Below are 20,865 nucleotides of genomic sequence, written 5' to 3' on the forward strand. Positions count from 1 at the left end.
ATACTAATAATTTCTTAAATTAAAGGAGATTTTGAAAGTTTTAAGTTGAAAAATTTTATATAAATTTCTAGATTTATTTTGAATTTTGATTTTTTTTATATTTCTGTTACTAGTATTAGGTGTTTATTAACAAAAAAAAAGTTTTTATTTCACTTACCTTTTTTTTTTCTTGGTAACTTAATATCTATGGAAATATTTTGTTTAGTTGGTGGCTCAGCTTTTAATAAGATTATGTGGGAAAAAAATCGAAATGAATTTGAATATAAAACTAAACACATGAATGCCTGAATTTATGTGTATTAGAAAAGTAATATGAAGCAAAAATAAAATAAAAATAAATAAAGTAAAAGTTTTATTGATTATATTGACAACTTTACACATGAAACCACAACAAATCAGTGACAGTATTTCACAAAAATATAAACACTGACGTTAAGGTATCCACAAAAATATATAAAGATTTCATAGAGATTATATTTCCCAATGGAAATTTGTTGAACATTTTTTTTTGTGAAATGTAATACATGATTCAAATATTGGAAATATTTTGTCTGCAACGCAAATAATTTTTACGCTGTTAGTGTTAATTGTATTTTAATTTGTTGTTTCATTAAATTCTATTTCTTTGTTAATTATTTATAATTTCATATGTTGTCTAAATAATTTATTTAAATTTATGTTAAAAATAAACACTTGTTTAAACAATTTCTAGCAAAACAAATTGACGTAGAATATTGTAGTAATGAAAAAAACACATGTTAAATGCGGTTGGAATAGTTAATTTATTTATTAGAATTAATAAATATAATTTTTAAGTGTTTTCAAGACGTAATAAAATGTTTAAGACTTGATTCATTTTTATAATAAAGCTTAGTTTTCTAAAGCTTAAAGTTTTGTTTGACAAAACATCACTAAATAAAGCTTAAAGCTTTACATTATAAAATACAACTTTAAACTGAAGACAAACAGTTTTGAAAGCTTAAAACAGAAGACAAACGATTTAAAAGCAGTTGAAAGCTTAAAGCTTTACATTATAAAGCAAAACTTGAAACAGAAGACAACCATTTTTAAAAGCTGTTGAAAGCTGAAAGCTTTACATAAAAGCTTAAAACAAAAGACAAACGGTTGAAAAGCTGTTGAAAGCTTTACATTATAAAGCAAAACTTAAAACAGAAGACAAAGATTTTTAAAAGCTGTTGAAAGCTTTTCAATATAAAACTTAAAACATAACACTAAACTTATTTTTAAAGCTAAATAAGTCCACAAAAATATAAAATTTCCTTTAACAATTTTTATAGTTTTATTTTTTGGCAATTTGTTGTTTGTTAATTAAATTTTAGTTTTATTTTATCATCTATATTAAAAGCTTATTTATCTGATTCTTTGTTTGTTTTTATATTTAAATTTTGTCTTTTTCAATTCCTTATACAAGTTATTTATTTCTATAAATTAATTAAAAAAAAGATTTATGGCTCGTGATAATAAATAGATTCCACTTAAATCAAACAAATAACTGACAAACAAAAACTTAATTTTAATTGTTAACCACAAGTTGGCGCTTTATTTATTTAAAGCTAAAACAAATCTACTAAAATAAAATTAATTTCTTACAGTAAAGATTTAAAATTGTGCGTTTGAAAAATGTGCGTGTCTCCATATCATTTTTTTATTAAAATATATGAGAAATTTGCATGTTATCTTTTAATTAGCTGGCATTTGGTTAGCTCTTTTTTTGAGAAAAATAGTTTTGTTAAACTATTGTAAAACCTAAGTCTGAATAAATCTGTATATAGGGACCAAATATGATGTGTGTTGTTAATTTTATCTCTAGGGTTATGTAAATCAGGTTTATGTTTCCTTTTATTTTAATTTTGCTAGCAAAATTGTGCGTGTTTTCTAATTGCTATGAAAAAAGACCAGCTATTTAGACATTTTTAACGAAAAACCTGTTGTCATTTTGATGATTATACTAATTTGTATTGTTAAATTTATAAAGCTTGTAAAATTAAAGGTAATAGAGAATTTGAAATGAGTATAAATTTGAAATTAAAAAAAATAATTAAACGAAGGTATGAAATATTTTATAATTTTGTATATAATTTCCATGAATTTTTGAAAAGGTCTGCAATTGTTCCAACCTGCATAATAATGTCTTCTATTTGCAATTTCAATCAATAAAATCCTTTAAGAACTGAAAAAGTTATAGGCTAAAATGTAACTTAACCTCGTAATAAATAATACTCATACGTCCTGTGTGTTTTGAATAGGTAGTGCTACAATTAATCGAATAACTCCTTAATTATTGATTATAATTAAATGGTTGGTATAGAGAAAATATAGAGGAGAATGTAAGCTAGGTGTAAGAATAAAATATATAATTACTTTTTATATATTTTTCATATTTAACACAAATTTTCTGAGATATCAGATCTTATTAAAAAATTGTTTGATGAGAATTTAATTTAGTCTCATAATTTTAATTAAATTGAAACTAAGGAAGGATCTAATATATAGTTAATATTTATATAATGTTGTCTACAAACTGCTGTTTCAATCATTAAAATTGTTTAAGTACTGTTGAAGTTATATACAATTTAATATCACTCATTCTCACTGTGGGGAAAAAGGATCTCCTACAATTATTTCAATATCATGGTTATCGTAGACATATGTTATTCATTTTGTACTTGATTTAAGTATGAAATACTCAAATTTTTAACGGCAGCCTTGAAAAAAAAAAGAAAAAAAATTGATAAAATTAATTTTTAAAATAATTTTTTTTTAAATTACCAAAAAAAAAAAAAATACAAAATTGTGAAGAAAAATTTAAATGTGCTAAAAACCTTGAAATATTTTCTATGAAATGTAATTTAAATCAATAAAATCCTTTAAGAGAATTCAGTGATATAAGCAATTTAGTTTCCTAACCTCTAAATTAATAATACTCATACCTACTGTGGGCTAAAAAATCCATTTCTGTTTATAAGGAATAAATTTTTAAATGATATAGCTGGTATAAAGCTTTATTAATGGAATATGTAATTGATAATATCAGCTATTAGTTCAGCATATTAGTTGGCATATATTCATTATATTGTACTGAAGTGATACAGTTGTAACAACAAAGAAAGTGAAGGTATAATTTAAAATTTTACCAAAACATTGCAGAATTTTTAACAAATTATTATGTTCTTTTAACAAATTAGTTCAAGTTATACAAGTTTCATAACTAATTTCCTAAATTGAAAGTAAAGTTGATAAAGAAAATAAATTTTGAAAATTTTTTTTTTTTTTAATTTCTTAAATATATTTTTTTATAAAATTATGAAGCAATATTGACTATATTTTGGTAAGTTAAAGAACCTTTAAATGTTATCATTAAACTGCCATTTAAATGAATAAAATCCTTTAAGGCAATAAAGAGATATAATCAAATTTGTTTCCTAACCTCTAAATTTATAATACTCATACGTACTGTGGGCTAAAAAATTCCTGTCCTGCTTTATAAGGAATAACTTTTTAGCCGCAATAGTGGGTAAAAAGTTTTATTTAGAGAAAATGTAATTGAGAATATTAGCTATTTCTAGGAATAAACTATTAGCTGCTTTGGAAAGCATTTGTAAAATTACTCATACTGAAACAGATATGTAAAAACGAAGAAAATATTTAATAGGGTTTTAATATTTTGTTTAACTATTTTAAATATATATTTTATATTACTGTATTCTCATTTATACAAAGTTTTAATAACTTTCATTGATATTTTTAGTGTCTAAACAACCAAATACCAAAAAACTAAAAATTGCATTGAAGAATTTTCAATAAATGTTTGTATTCAGAGTTCGTTTAATGAATTTTATGTTATAAATAAATAAGCTTTGTAATATAAGCTATAATATATATATCAATTGCATTAAAAACATGCAAAGCCAAAAATGTTATAGGTGAATTTGTAACATAACCTCATAATTAATAATAATCATACGCACTGTGGGTATAAAAAGAGGTTAAGTTACAATATTTTTAATAACTTCAAAACTCCTTAAGCAATTGAAATGGTTTTTAAGTAAGAAATTTAGAGAAGACTTTGAGCTATAAAAAATAACTATTTTTTATTAAAAAATAAAAAGACAATTTTTGATTTTATCATATTTTATACACTTTCTTGATAAAAAAACAAATGTGTTATGTATTTTATTACACATTTGATTTTCTCACATTAATTTAAAGTATTTTTTTTTAGATAAGTGCTTGTAATTCATATAAATTTATATTTATTTTCATAAAACACTCGTATAAAATCACATTGACCTCTAACATCAATTGTGTTTATTATTATTTGTTTATTTTGTTTCCATTTCGCTCTGAGATGTGTCAAAACTTCTGCCAACATAACCAGGCAAATCAGTTTTCAAGATTAATTTCTGCAGCCACAACAAAACATAAGTCCCCCTAAAAAAAAAACAAACAAATAAAATGTTAAACATTTTTATATAAAAATTGCCTTAAATTTATATAAATTTAGTAAATTTATGTGCAATTCACAAAAATAAATTTCATTTAAATTTGAAGCCATAAATTACCCAGGCTTAAGTGCCTGTACTGGTACTGGTACTTCTGGTGTATGCTTCTAAACTGCCTGAGATTGTTGTCAATTTTATAATGTTGTTGTTGTTTTTAGTTTTGAGAGCAAAAAAAAAGAGGGTGCAAACTGAAATCTATGTCATTTACATGACTGACTGTCTGCCCTGTAGCTGTTAAATATCTTTATTATACACTTAACAATAAGCATTGTAGGAAAAAAATTATAGATATAATTTATTTATAAGACTTAGTGGGGGATAGGGAGAAGGTGAGGGGTAAATGGATGAGATTGAGATAATTCAGATATGATATGTTCGTATTATGCTGCCTTAGGTTTATGGATGTGGGGGGAAGTTTTGTATACAAAAAAATATGCTTAGTTGACAGCTGTCTTATGTGACAGTTAGAAGTTTGAAAAAGTTGTAGCCAAAATATAAACGTTTGAGCTTTATTATGGAGTTTATCAAATTTGTTAATTAGAAATATTTACAAAGAAAGAATTCGTTTTTTATATATAGAAAACTTTTCCAAATTTAAATTATTCAAAAATTGATTGTTTAAATTAAGTTGAAATATATTGTTTAATATGGAAATTCTGTGGAATATTCAAGTTTTTATCAAACAAGATGCCTAATTGTACAGTAAAGTACAAGCCTTCCTAAATGTTTTTAAAAAAGAAACGTCAAAAACAATCTTTACTTCGAAAAGTTACAGCAAAAAATTTACAAAAAAAAAAACGATTTTTTGAGAATAAATTGGTTTTCAAACAAATAAATTAATGGGCGTATTACTTAAAAATGCGTGATTTACATTGGTGTATTTTTTGATCGCGTTTTTTGGTTTTTAATAATTTATATGTCAATTTTCCTTAAAATATTTTTACCAAAAAATATATTTTTTTAAACCACGTTATTTTACAAATTGTGGTTTTTAATATATTTCTATATTATACCTAATGATAGCTTATGTTCTCCTTTAAATTTGCCCCATATAAGAAATTTTAATCAGTTAAATAGTTTCTAAGTTATTTACGATTTTGTTGCAGGACTTTTTACAAACTCCACAGTATGTATGAGTATTATTAATTCCGAGGTTAAGGTACTAAAATGCTAATAACTTTTGTAATTTAAAGGGGATTTTAAAAATTTAAATTGATTTTAAATGACAACAGTTCAAGGTATATCTATTATAATATATTCTTGGTTTTTTTCTAAATTCCGTTTTTACAATATATTTTTTTACAAACGACACAATGTGTATTATTAGTTCCCAGGTTAAGGTACAAAGTTACTCATAACTTTTGTAATTTCCAAGGGTTTTTAAAAATGTTAATTGAATTTAAAAGACAACAGGTCAAACTGTGTCAGTTATGTTTTAAAATACGTTTTTCTATTGCTCAGAAATTTTGTAACATTCAAAGTATTTAAAAAAAGTCCAGTTTTAAACATAAACTAATTTTCCTAAAAATATTTTTACCAAAAAATTAGTTTTTTAAACCATGTTATTTTTACAAATTGTCGTTATTAATATATTTATGTATTATACCTAATGATAGCTTATACTCTCCTTTAAATTTGCTCCATATATGACATTTTAATCAATTTAATAGTTTCTAAATTATTTAAGATTTTGTTGCAGGACTTCTTACTAACCCACAGAAGTATGAGTAATTCCGAGGTGTTGGTAGAAAGTTGCTCATAAATTTATAATTTTCAGGGGTTTAAATAACTGAGTTAAAAACACAAAGCATTTTTTACAATATTCTCGTTTTTTAAACATAAACTAATTTTCCAAAAAAAAAAATTTTTAAACCACTTTTTTTAACAAATTATTTTCTTAATATATTTATATACTACACCTAATTATAGCTTATAGCCTCCTTTAAATTTGCTCCATACAAGAAAATTTAATCAGCTTAATAGTTTCTAAATTATTTAAGATTTTGTTGCAGCACCTTTTGCAAACCCTCAGAGCGTATGAGTATTATTAATTTCGAGGTTAAGGTACTAAGATGCTCATAACTTTTGTAATTTTCAGGAGTTTTAGAAAATTTAAATTGCATTTAAAAGACAATAATTCAAGGTACATATATTTTAAAATATTCTAGGTTTTTAACCATAAAAACATAAAAAAATTTCATAAAAATTCTTAATTTTTTTTTTTTTTAAATACAATTTTTTCAATAAATGTTACATCTAATGTTACTTCTTTTCTAAATTTATTTTGCACTTTAAATTTTAATTAGGAGTTTTTACAGTGCGTATAAGTATTATTAATTCTGAGGTTTTGCTTATATGCTTATAAGTTTTGTAAATTTCAAGGGATTATATTTTAATATATTTTAATTATATTTTAAAATATTCTCGGTTATAACGATAATAACTAATTTCATAAAAATAGCTTTAAAAGAATTTTTCTTTTACAAAGACTAGACTTTTTTTAAAATTTTTTTTTGGTTTTTCACAAAATGGTTTACACCCACTAACAGCTTATATTCTTCTATATATTTACTCCATACATGGAACATTACTCAAGTAAATAGTTTTTGAATTATATACAATTTTGTAGGAGGACCTTTTACCAAACCCACAGTGCGTATGAGTATTATTAATTCTGAGGTTAAGTTACTAAGATGCTCATAACTTCGGTAATTTTCAGGGGATTTAGAGAATTTAAATGCTATTTAAAAGACAGGAAACCAAGGTATTTTAAAGTATTAAATTTTTAATAAAAAAATATCTAAAATCTGTAAATATTAAAAAGACCACAATTTTAAAATTTTGCCATAAAATTTCTTTTCTATGATACTCATTTTTATTTATAAATTTAAATATTTTTAAACCTACTCCAATAATTATAGGCTGGTTATGAAACTTTTAAAATCTAAAAATATCATAGAACTTATTAATTAAATAACATTTGTGGCCTGGTCATTATTTTAAGTGATAAGATATAAAACAATGTTAATAATTTTAAAGAGTTTAAATCCGTTACATTTTTGTGCTATTATCTAAAGTGTTTTTAGGCATATATTTTTTATTATAGAAACAAAAAAACATGAATGGTTAAAAGAGATAACAACAAAATTTATGATTCACTAAAAAATTTGCTAGCTAATAGAATTTGTTTAAAACAACTTAAAGTCAATATTTTAAGTTAAAAATTTTTAAATAATATGGTTCAAATCTAGCTTAAAATATTGAGTTTTATTTCAACTAAACTCTAAGGGATATGAGTGTTATTAACAAAGAAGTAATTTCTTATTTTTGTTAATAATTTTTTAAATATTTAATTCATACTAATTAATTAAAAAGCAATTGAAAGCTTATATTTCAGGGTTTTTAATTTATGTTTATAAATTGTTTAAATTAGTTCGATTATTCTTAAACAATTGTATTTTTGAATTAATTTTTATCGCTATTTTGTATTTAGTTCAAGTTGGCTATTGCTCTTTATTAAAAAGATAAAGACAATTGTTTTATTTATTTAAAATTGTAAAATACAAAGCTAGTCATTTAATGCTGATATCAGAATTAAGTCAAGGTTATTATATAATTACAATTTTATCCAAAAATTAAAAAAAATAAACTGTATAAGTAACTTATCACTACATTTTATACAAGTTAATTCTCACACATTTCTAGCCGACCTTGCCACATAAAAAAATGCACGCAGTTTTTTTTAAAGAAAATGTAGACAAAAGCTATTTTGTAATATAATAATAAAAAACAACAAGCAAGAAACGTTTTAAAAAGAACCTTAAAACACTTGAAGTAATAAAAAGAGTTGATAAGAAAAGTGTAAGACACTTCATACAAACGAATATTTAAAATAAAACTGAAAAGTATAGTAAATAAACATCGGCTGATGATTATAAGTTTAACAATTTAAATTGATAAGAATATTATAAATGAAAAGAAAATAAAACATTGTAGTGATGGTCAGTTTTTTTTTGTCGTTATGCTTTTTAAACATATTATCAGTATTACAGATAAAGTTTTATACAACCAATTAAAATCATGATTATAAGTTTAACAATTATTATTGAATTTGTCACCAACAAATTTTTAGTACTTAAGTATAGGTTTTGTTCGAAAATATTCAGATTCCTAATGAGTTTATTAGTTCCTATAATAGTTTAAAATCTGCTTTAAATTTTCTCCATACATTATTTGCCAATCGGTTCTTTAGTTTTATTGTTATTGACAAATTTGTGGCAAGTCCCTTTTTTCATCCTACTGGACGTATGAGTATTATTAATTATAGGGTTTGGCTCCTTAATTGCTTATAACTACTCCATATTTAGAAGGATTTTGTTTGTTTAAATTGTATATGGTAGGTAAGACTTACATTATGTTTGAAACCCACGATTTATAACATATACTAGATTGTTTTGATTTTTTTTAAACATAAAAATTTTTTTTTTAATTTTTTTACTTTATATTTCTGCGTATAATGATTATAAAATTAATTAAAATATTTTGATAAGCATTTTAAACAAAAGTATGCAATTAAATTGAAATTCTCATTAATGCTCTGATAGTATACTGATGCATGATTTGTGATGTGATTCTAGTTTGGTCTGGAAAAAATTAACCTTCTCCTTAATAAATACCTGATGGACGTATATTTTCTGCTGAGAATATTTTGATAATTTTTTGTCATTTCATCAATTGCTAGTTCCTGTCGTTAACCCTCAATGTGGCTTGACTAATATAATGGTAATTAATTGCCTGTAATTTAAAAGGCGTTCTTATGTAGCTGAATTTATCAGTTAATGCTTAAAATTAAATTAATTTAAATCCCTTTAATAAACCAAAAGTTATGGTTGTTAATTTAATAGTACTTGCGAATTAATAACAATCATACGCCTCCTTACAGGAAAAAGGAAAATCCAATGATTTCTTTAAATTGCTAAAGTTGTAGCTAGGAAAAAATTATTGTAATGGATTATGGGCATTTTTAATAATTTATATATTTATTTATAAGTTCCCATCATTGCTATAAGAAGCATAGGACAACAAGTAATTTTATTTCTCCCCAACTTTTGTTCATGGCAACAGCTTCGATGTCAATTTGTCACCTCCAGTGTGGGCTGGTCTTCCAATTAAACGGTTACCCTGAGGATTTCAGTCGATGGCGTTTCTGGCGATGTCGTAAGCTGGTCTACGTAGAATGTTTTGCTAATATTTATCCTCAGACCAGCGTCTTTTATTAATCCCACTAAATAATTGTTGTTCTACGAAGGCTATATTAAGAGTTATGTTTAAAGGCCTAAATTTAACTAATACAAATTAGTTTTTACTTTCAGTTTTATTTCTTTAATTTTTATTAGTTTTTAAACGTTTTATATTAATAGCTCGATCTATACAGTTGACTTGGTCAATATTACTGATATTCTATATCTCATATCAGAAATTGTCATAAAACTTTTGCTCTATATTGTGTTTCTAAAAATTACACAGTCTTTTAAAGGTTTCTTTTAACATCTTTAATGAGACAAGGCAAACACAAGTTTTGTGTGAATTTCTGCAATTTCTATCTTAGTTAGAACTTCTACAAAAATTTTGGACCGGAGTATTTCCACATCTATTTAATATTTTATAGATTAAATTACATATTTTAATAAAATCTTACAATTTATCGTTGTTAATTTTAAATCAAATTTTAGATATCGTTAGCTAATATTTCAGCTATAAAACGGTATTTAAATTATTAAAATCGCTCCAAAGATGTAAAAGTTGCGAAGGAAAATATATTTTGATTTCTAATAAATATCAATCATACGTACTGTGATACAAAAATAGAAAAAGTTTAATATCTCTTAAACTAATAAAGTTATTACTGCAAAAATCGGTATATACATTCATAAAACATTGAACCTTTAAACTAGCCATGATTTACAATTAATAACAATTATACGCACAGTGGTACCAAATAGACAATTTTTAATATCTCTCAAAATATTAAACGATTTCATTAATTTTAACAGAAACGTTAATTTTGCATAAAATAATTAACAATTGTTTCCCCATCTCTTAAAAAATTAAGAATTTATTTAAAATTTTTAAAAAAGAAATTCCTATCAAGTCTAACATTGAGAATTTTCCTGAAAACTTAAAAGTTTTCTGATATTTATTTAGATATAAGCTCTATGTATATCAAGCAAATAATTTAACTTTAAAACGGCCTTTTAATTATTAAAATTAGTCTACGAATATTAAAGTTATGAGAGAAAACCTGTTTTAACTATTAATAAATATCAATCATACACAAGGAAGGCAAACGAATGATTTCGTTTGCCTTCCAAGCGAAAGAAAACGGATTTGGTTTCCCAAACTTCATATTTCTGTGAAGGAATCAGTTTACTTTCTCTTATAATGCGAACGAAATCTTTCATTGGATATTCTGAAATAGGCTATAAATAACATTTAACCTAATGCAGCTGTTTAAATTGTTCATGAATTCACAGTTTATTTTAAATTTTTAAATAATAACTGTATAATTACCAATAACTTCACCATAATCTGTCATTTTAATATTTGCTAAGAGATTTATAGTACATATTTTTATGAAAAATTTTAAACTTATGAAATTTTGTAAAAATTTACTCTAGTTTTTTTTTATAATCCTTGTAAGTTGCTTTATTAATTACAGTTTTCATATGAAACTTATAATACCAACATTTTTTTTTAAAAAAAAATTGTTCTTGAAGTGAATTATTTTTTCTTTTCAAACTAAAGTTTAACACCAAATCAGTTTTATTATAAAATTTAGTGTGATATTTAGCCTCATATCTTAGCTAAAAAATAAGCTTTAAATCAGTTCAATCGCTTATTTAGAACCAGTTGAATAAAAGAAAATCTTAAACTAGTTGAAAATTAATATCAATCATACGTTGTGTTGTCTTTTAAACAAAAATTGTAAATATTTTCCAAACTAATGGAGATTTGTTAGATAAATTTTTGTATAATAACAATGATTTATTTACACTATAATCTGCCATTGTAAAAGTTGTTGCAAGATTTATTTAAATTTTGAAAATTTTGTGAATTTATTTAATATAATAATAATTCTGGTTAGATGCTTTATTATTAAACCTTTTCTTATTAATGATTTTGTTCCGTAGAAAAACTTTACTAGAAATAAAATTATTTTTCTTTGCACACTAAAACTTTAAAGTCTCCTTCTTACATGGATCTTCATAAAATAGACAATTTCAAATAGATTTTATTCGTAACACCAACAAAAAATGAAAAATTTAGGACTGGAAATATCTTAACATTGATTTAGTATTTTATAAATTAAACAAATTCAAATTTTAACACTTTAACTTCGATTTTTAATTAAAGTCTTGTAGTATATTGTAGTTAATTGTAATTTAAGGTTTAGGAATCATTAAACAAATACTTCAGCTTTAAAACTGCTTTTAAATTATTAAAATCGCTCGAAATTTGTAAACTTTATGAAGGAAAATATATTATGATTCCTAATAAATATCAATCATACGCATTGTTATACAAAATTATAAAAACTTAAATATCTCTTTATTTAATTAACAAGCGTTTTTCTGTTTCTTAAAAAGTAAACAATTGCTTGTGTAAAAATAAACTTTTATAAAGACTTGCATTGCAATTTTTCATGAAAACTTATAAGTTTATTCACATTTCTTATTAACTAAGTTCTATATAAGTCAAGGCAAGTTTTTTAGCTTTAAAACGACATTTCATTTATTAAAATCGATTAACAATTGTAAAAGTTATGAAGAAAAATATCCATTAATTCATAATAAATATTAATCATACGCACTGTATTGAAAAATTAGAAAAACTTAAATATTTCTTAAACTAACCACAATTTCTTAAAAATTTACTACATACATTCAAAGTATATAGAAGCCTTAAATAGTGATTAAATTATTTCCAGTTAATATCAATTTTACGCTTAGTGATATAGAAAACTTAAAAGCATGTCCACATTTCTTATTAGCTAAGTTATATATATGTCAAGGCAAATACTTTGGCTTTAAAATGACATTTCAATTATTAAAATCGATTAACAATTGTAAAAGTTATGACGAAAAATATTCATTAATTCATAATAAATATTAATCATACGCACTGTATTGAAAAAATAGAAAAACTTAAATATTTCTTAAACTAATAACGCAATTTCTTAAAAATTTAGTACATACATTCAAAGTATATTGAGTAGTTAAATGGTGATTAAATAATTTCCAGTTAATATCAATTTTAGGCACTGTGATACAGAAAAGAAAAAAATATATAAATCAATTTTATCATTTATCTGGGGTTAAATGGAATAACATCCAGTATTTTCAAAATTGAGGAAATTTAATATGTTTTTTAACTAAATAACAATTACATATTATTTTTACTTAGTTCCTTTTATTTGTGTTATTTTTTGACATCATTTATTATTTGCTTTTAGGCCCTTAATAGTTCAGTAGTTTAAATTAAATGATATTTTCCACATCATATTTTTTCCCATCATTTCTATTCGCAATTTACATAATTGCCATTAAATAATCATGCTAAAAATTTAATTAAAACTCTCTTATTTTACAATTCAAATTGCTTAATCATTAAATCAAGCTAATTTTCTGATTAAGAGCATTTTTTATAATGTAAGGTCCATCGCAAAAAATGTTACACATTAATTTATGTAGCTTGTTTGAAAATTTTATGTATTTAATTTATAAAAAAAAATCCTGCAGTTTTTAGCTTACAATTAATTGGATTTTGTTAATAAATTAAGGCTAATTACATTAGTAAATCAAGAAAAAAATAAATTGTAATTATAAATTAAAATTTTTTAAATAATTTTTCATATTACTGAACCTAAAAAACCTTAATGACATTAAAAAACAAATACATATTTGACATATTTATAATAATGAAAGTGTTATTTATTGAGTAAAATTTAAATGAAGTGAATAAATAAATTCGTTCTCTAGATTTTGAAGTGAATACAAAATTACTTGGTAATTAATAATACTCATACGCTCTAGGTAAGAGAAAAAGAAAAATCTTTAAATAATTAGCTAAAGCTTTCAAAGTTAAAGTAATTATTTATAAGAAATGAATGATAGGAAAGTTAGTTTTCTAAAGATTAATTGTGTAAAACCTAAGGCCATTTTTTACTAAATTTAAAAGATTTTATTATTATAGAGAAAAAGTTTCGTTTAGCTTAAATTCCTTTTTTGTTTATATAAACAGCTGTTTTTTGTTTTTGTCTTTAATTTCAGTTTATATTCTTGTTCATGGCTGTTAAATCCCTCTAATACATATTCTCCTAAACTTTAGTGTCACTTGTAACACTTTTTATTCATTCATTTCTAATTCCAACATATGACAGTGTCAGTGCAACTGACACATTGAACTAAATGCAGCTACATGAACAGAAGTGCACAAAAACAAAACTAGTTGAGGGAAAGAAAAAAAAAACACATCATAGACTGAGTCTAAACTAAATTGGGTACAATATTGTGTTGGACTTTCTGCTTTAACACCAATAGACAAAAAACCAACCCAACATATGCACATAGAAAATAAAACATAATTAAATTGTTTAAACATAAAACAAACAAAAAAAGAATTTTCAATGCAGCAGCATATTTTCATTAAAGTGGGTCAGTCACCATCAGTCTAAAGATGCAAATTTTTTGTGTGTTATAAACAATTTAAATATTTAATTACAACTTTGAACTGATGCATTTAATGTTGTTTTAAATAGAAATAGTTTTTGTTTAATAATTAAATATAAATTAAAACTCACTTTAATAGTGTTTTAAGGCAGATTTCTATTATTAATATGTTAAATAAAATGTTGTTAGTTTGTACCTGAGTTTGTTAGTTAATGCTTAAAATTAAATTAATTAAAATCCCTTTAGAGAATCAAAAGTTATGGTCATTAATCTGACATAGCTAGTGAATTAATATTAATCATACGCCTCCCTGTATGCAAAAGGAAAATTTTATGATTTTCCTAAACAGCTGGATATTTGTGTAGGAAAACTTTATATCTTTATTGTAATGGTTAAAAGGCTTTTTAATTAGTACTACTAAATCCTTTATACGAGGGCTGTATTAAAAGTAATTTTAAAGCCTGAAATTCAACCAATTAAATCAAATGTTTACTTTTTGTTTTATTTATTTTATTTTTAATAATTTTTAAACGTTTTTAGTTAATAACTATATCTAAACAGACTGATATTCTATAACTAACTTCAGAAATTGCCATAAGCCAAACAAAACTTTTGTGGGAATTTCCGCAATTTCAATCCTACTACAAATTAGACAATTCAATCAATCCTACTATAAATTAGGCAATTTCAGACAGATTTTATTAATAATAAACCAAAAACCAACCAAAAAATGTTGAATATTTTCACATTGATTTAATATTTATAAATTAAATTACAGCTTTTCGTCATTGTTAATATGAAATCAAATTTTAGATATCATTAGCTAAATATTTCAACTATAAAACGCCATTTAAATTAATAAAATCGCTCCAAAAATGTAAAAGTTGCGAAGGAATATATATTTTGAATCGTAATTAATATCAATCATACGCACTGTGATACAAACATAGAAAAACATTAATAACTCTTAAACTAATTAAGCTATTTCTTAAAAAATTCGTACATACATTCATAAAATATTGAGCCTTTAAATAACCATAGAATAATTTTCAATTAATAACAATTATACGCACAGTGGTACCAACTATACCATGTTTAATATATTTTAACAAATTTAACGATTTCATTGATATTAACTGCAACGATAATTTTACATAAAACAGTTGTTGCACTAAAAAAATTAAGAATTTATTTTTAATTGTTAAAAACGAAATACTTATCAAGTCTAACATTAAGAATTTTAATGGAAACTTAAAAGTTTTTTTTGTGGATTAGAAAGAAATCATTTAGCTTTAAAACGGCATTTAAGTTATTAAAAGTAGTCTACAAATATTAAAGTTATGAGGCAAAATCTGCTTTAACTCCTAATAAATATTAATCATACGCACTGTGTTTCAAAAATAAATAAACCTAAATAAGTCTTTAACTAATACAGCTGTTTTTTAAAAAAATAGTACACGAATTCACAGTTTATTTAAGTTTTAAATAGTACCAATTACTTCATCATAATCTGTTTGCTAAGGGATTTATAATAAAATTTTCATAGAAAATTGTAAATTTTGTAAAAAATTTACTTTATTTTTCTTCATAATCCTTAAAAATTGTTCTATTAATTACCGTTTTCTTATGAAGTTTAAAATTTTTTCGTAAAAAACATTTTCTTGAAATAAAATATTTTTTTTCTTTTCACTCTAAACTCTAACAACAAATCGGTTTTATTATACAATTTAGTGTGATATCTAGCGTCATATATTAGCTAAAAATAAGCTATAAATCATTTTAATCGCTTGGATGGAGCCATATGAATAAATGAAAATCTTAAACTATTTGGTAATTAATATCAATCATACGTTCTGGTGTCTATTAAATAAAAATCGTAAATATTTTCCAAACTAATGGGGATTTGTTAGACAAATTTTGTATAATAACAACGACTTATTTACACTATAATCTGCCATTGTAAAAGCTGCTAAAAGATTTATATTAATTTTGTGTCCTGGAAAATTGGAAAATTTTCTGAATTTCTTTAAAATTATCTACCATTTTTTGTCAAACTGTTGTAATACTTGATTTATTATCTAACCTTTTCATATTGAAGTTTTTTTCCATATAAAAACTTTACTTGAAATAAAATTACTTTTCTTTACTCACTCAAAATGTTAGAGTCTCCAACTTACTTGGTTCATCATGAAATAGACAATTGCAAGTAGATTTTATTAATAGGACCCATAACAAACTGAAAAATGTAGAACTGGAAATATCTGCACATTGATTTAGATTTTTATAAAATTAAAAAAAATCTTCTGAAACTTCAATTTCGATTTTTAATTAGAATCTTGTAGGTAATTGTAATTTAAGGTATAAGTATCATTAGATGAATATTTAAGCTTTAAAACGGCTTTTAAATTATTAAAATCGCTTGAAAATTGTACACTTTATGAAGGAAAATATATATTGATTTCTAATAAATATCAATCATACGTACTGTGATACAAAATTCGAAAAACATAAATAACTCTTAATTTTATAGATCAATTTCTTTAAAAACTGGTACATATATTCAAATTAAATAGATAATTCAAATACTGATTGAATAACTTCTAATTAATAGCAATTATGAATACAGTGGTACAAAAACACACAATGTTGGATAATTCTTAAATTAATTGTAACTTCAAGTTTAACTGTAGTGATTGCCAGTATTTTAAAATTTAATTAATACAATAAACAATCGTATCTAAGTTTCTTAATAAGTTAAACATTTTTTGTGTAAAAATAAAATTTTATAAACTTTACATGGCAATTTTTAATGAAATCTTAGAAACATACTAACGTTTCTTATTAACTAAGTTCGATATAAGTCAAGGCAAATACTTTGACTTTAAAACGACATTTAAATTATTAAAATCGATCTACAAATGTAAAAGTTATGAAGAAAAATATCCATTAATTCATAATTAATATTAATCATACGCACTGTAATGAAAAAAATACAAAAACTTAAATATTTCTTTAATTAACAACCCAATTTCTAAAAAATTTAGTACATGGATTCATAGTAAATTGTAGCTTTAAATAGAGATTAAATTATTTCCAGTTAATATATATTTTTCGCACACTGATACAGTAATGAAAAACTTTAATATAATTAACTTCTAATTAATAACAATCATACGCATAGGTGTACCATAAAAGAAAAACCTAAGTAACTCTTAAGCAAATCAACAATTTCTTTAAATTTTGTTTAATAAAGTCACAAAGTATAGAGGAGTATTACAAAAAATATACCATTTCAAACTCCTCAAATCCCACTTTTTCACCTTTTTCCTCTAAAATATCTACAAAAAAAAATAATGTTACAACTGCAACATGTACATTTCGTTTAATTATCAAATTTGTGTCTGTGTTTTTATTTATTACGAAAAACAGAACAATTAAACATTTTTTTTTTAAATTTTCCTCAATTTATTTAAGCAGCCCAATAGACAAAAAACAGCAAAAGTGTTTTTTTGTTTGTTTTTATTTAAATATTACACAATATGTTTGCTTTCGTTTGTTATTATTTATTTATGATCGAAGGCATGTTGCACGTTGTGCCACTTTAACGCAAAAATTTAATTCAATTCGTTGTGTTCAGGGTTTGTTATGTTATTTTTTTTCATCTGTTTTTCGATTTTATAGGTTTTTATGTCATTCATTTATATTCACAATACCAAACGGAAACACAATGGATCTGTAAAACAATTGTTTAAACAACATGGTGGTTTTTTGCAGTAGTTCACATACAATAAAAAAAACGGAAAAAGTAAAACATATTATTTATCTCATGTATATGTAGTTTTTCGGTGAAAAATGCGTACATTTATGTGGTTTTTGCCAAAGTGGATGGGTTATTAAGTTCTCAGTATACATAAAAAATAGCATTCACTTTTATATAATAAATTCTTACATATCTGCCTAGTAGATGCATCACGATTTTTTCTTATTTTATAAACTAGCAAATATATATAATTCTTATATTTATTTAATTCATTTCTGTGTTTTTTTCATGTAGTAATAAAGTGCTATAAAAACCTGAAATATTGCCGTTTATTTAAAAACAAAATGTTTTTTTTTTGTTCTTACCAACTACATATTTATTAATAAACAAAAAATTGCAACCAATTTTATTTGCATCACAAATTTTTAATAAAATGGTATAAAAAATAAATCAAAATTAATTTTATAACTGATCGAAAAATGTAGTTTACAATATTGATTTAAAGTAAGCTAATATTTTTTACAGTTTATTCGGCCATAAAATATCAGTTATTTTAAATTATATTTTTCAGTCTATGGTGCGTATGATTAATAATAAATTAATAATGATTTTTCAGCAAAATGTTTAACGTCAACAGTGTGAGAAGAGACTATGACTAGACTATGACTAGACTATGAATGTATATCAAATTGAAAATAAATAAATTGAAAATTGAAAAAAAAAAAAATGACTGGACTAGACTATGACTAGACTATGACTAGACTATGACTAGACTATGACTAGACTATGACTAGACTATGACTAGACTATGACTAGACTATGACTAGACTATGACTAGACTATGACTAGACTATGACTAGACTATGACTAGACTATGACTAGACTATGACTAGACTATGACTAGACTATGACTAGACTATGACTAGACTATGACTAGACTATGACTAGACTATGACTAGACTATGACTAGACTATGACTAGACTATGACTAGACTATGACTAGACTATGACTAGACTATGACTAGACTATGACTAGACTATGACTAGACTATGACTAGACTATGACTAGACTATGACTAGACTATGACTAGACTATGACTAGACTATGACTAGACTATGACTAGACTATGACTAGACTATGACTAGACTATGACTAGACTATGACTAGACTATGACTAGACTATGACTAGACTATGACTAGACTATGACTAGACTATGACTAGACTATGACTAGACTATGACTAGACTATGACTAGACTATGACTAGACTATGACTAGACTATGACTAGACTATGACTAGACTATGACTAGACTATGACTAGACTATGACTAGACTATGACTAGACTATGACTAGACTATGACTAGACTATGACTAGACTATGACTAGACTATGACTAGACTATGACTAGACTATGACTAGACTATGACTAGACTATGACTAGACTATGACTAGACTATGACTAGACTATGACTAGACTATGACTAGACTATGACTAGACTATGACTAGACTATGACTAGACTATGACTAGACTATGACTAGACTATGACTAGACTATGACTAGACTATGACTAGACTATGACTAGACTATGACTAGACTATGACTAGACTATGACTAGACTATGACTAGACTATGACTAGACTATGACTAGACTATGACTAGACTATGACTAGACTATGACTAGACTATGACTAGACTATGACTAGACTATGACTAGACTATGACTAGACTATGACTAGACTATGACTAGACTATGACTAGACTATGACTAGACTATGACTAGACTATGACTAGACTATGACTAGACTATGACTAGACTATGACTAGACTATGACTAGACTATGACTAGACTATGACTAGACTATGACTAGACTATGACTAGACTATGACTAGACTATGACTAGACTATGACTAGACTATGACTAGACTATGACTAGACTATGACTAGACTATGACTAGACTATGACTAGACTATGACTAGACTATGACTAGACTATGACTAGACTATGACTAGACTATGACTAGACTATGACTAGACTATGACTAGACTATGACTAGACTATGACTAGACTATGACTAGACTATGACTAGACTATGACTAGACTATGACTAGACTATGACTAGACTATGACTAGACTATGACTAGACTATGACTAGACTATGACTAGACTATGACTAGACTATGACTAGACTATGACTAGACTATGACTAGACTATGACTAGACTATGACTAGACTATGACTAGACTATGACTAGACTATGACTAGACTATGACTAGACTATGACTAGACTATGACTAGACTATGACTAGACTATGACTAGACTATGACTAGACTATGACTAGACTATGACTAGACTATGACTAGACTATGACTAGACTATGACTAGACTATGACTAGACTATGACTAGACTATGACTAGACTATGACTAGACTATGACTAGACTATGACTAGACTATGACTAGACTATGACTAGACTATGACTAGACTATGACTAGACTATGACTAGACTATGACTAGACTATGACTAGACTATGACTAGACTATGACTAGACTATGACTAGACTATGACTAGACTATGACTAGACTATGACTAGACTATGACTAGACTATGACTAGACTATGACTAGACTATGACTAGACTATGACTAGACTATGACTAGACTATGACTAGACTATGACTAGACTATGACTAGACTATGACTAGACTATGACTAGACTATGACTAGACTATGACTAGACTATGACTAGACTATGACTAGACTATGACTAGACTATGACTAGACTATGACTAGACTATGACTAGACTATGACTAGACTATGACTAGACTATGACTAGACTATGACTAGACT

General features: G+C 24.6%; 1 protein-coding gene across 7 annotated transcripts in view; it reads left to right on the forward strand.

The window, feature by feature from the left end:
• The window catches only part of Prosap (prosap), a 322,296-nt gene that overhangs the window by 145,314 nt on the left and 156,117 nt on the right, over window positions 1-20,865 (forward strand). The gene's annotated exons all lie outside the window — the stretch shown is intronic.

Source organism: Calliphora vicina, chromosome 5 (assembly GCF_958450345.1).
Source record: "Calliphora vicina chromosome 5, idCalVici1.1, whole genome shotgun sequence".
Taxonomy (NCBI): Eukaryota; Metazoa; Arthropoda; class Insecta; order Diptera; family Calliphoridae; genus Calliphora; species Calliphora vicina.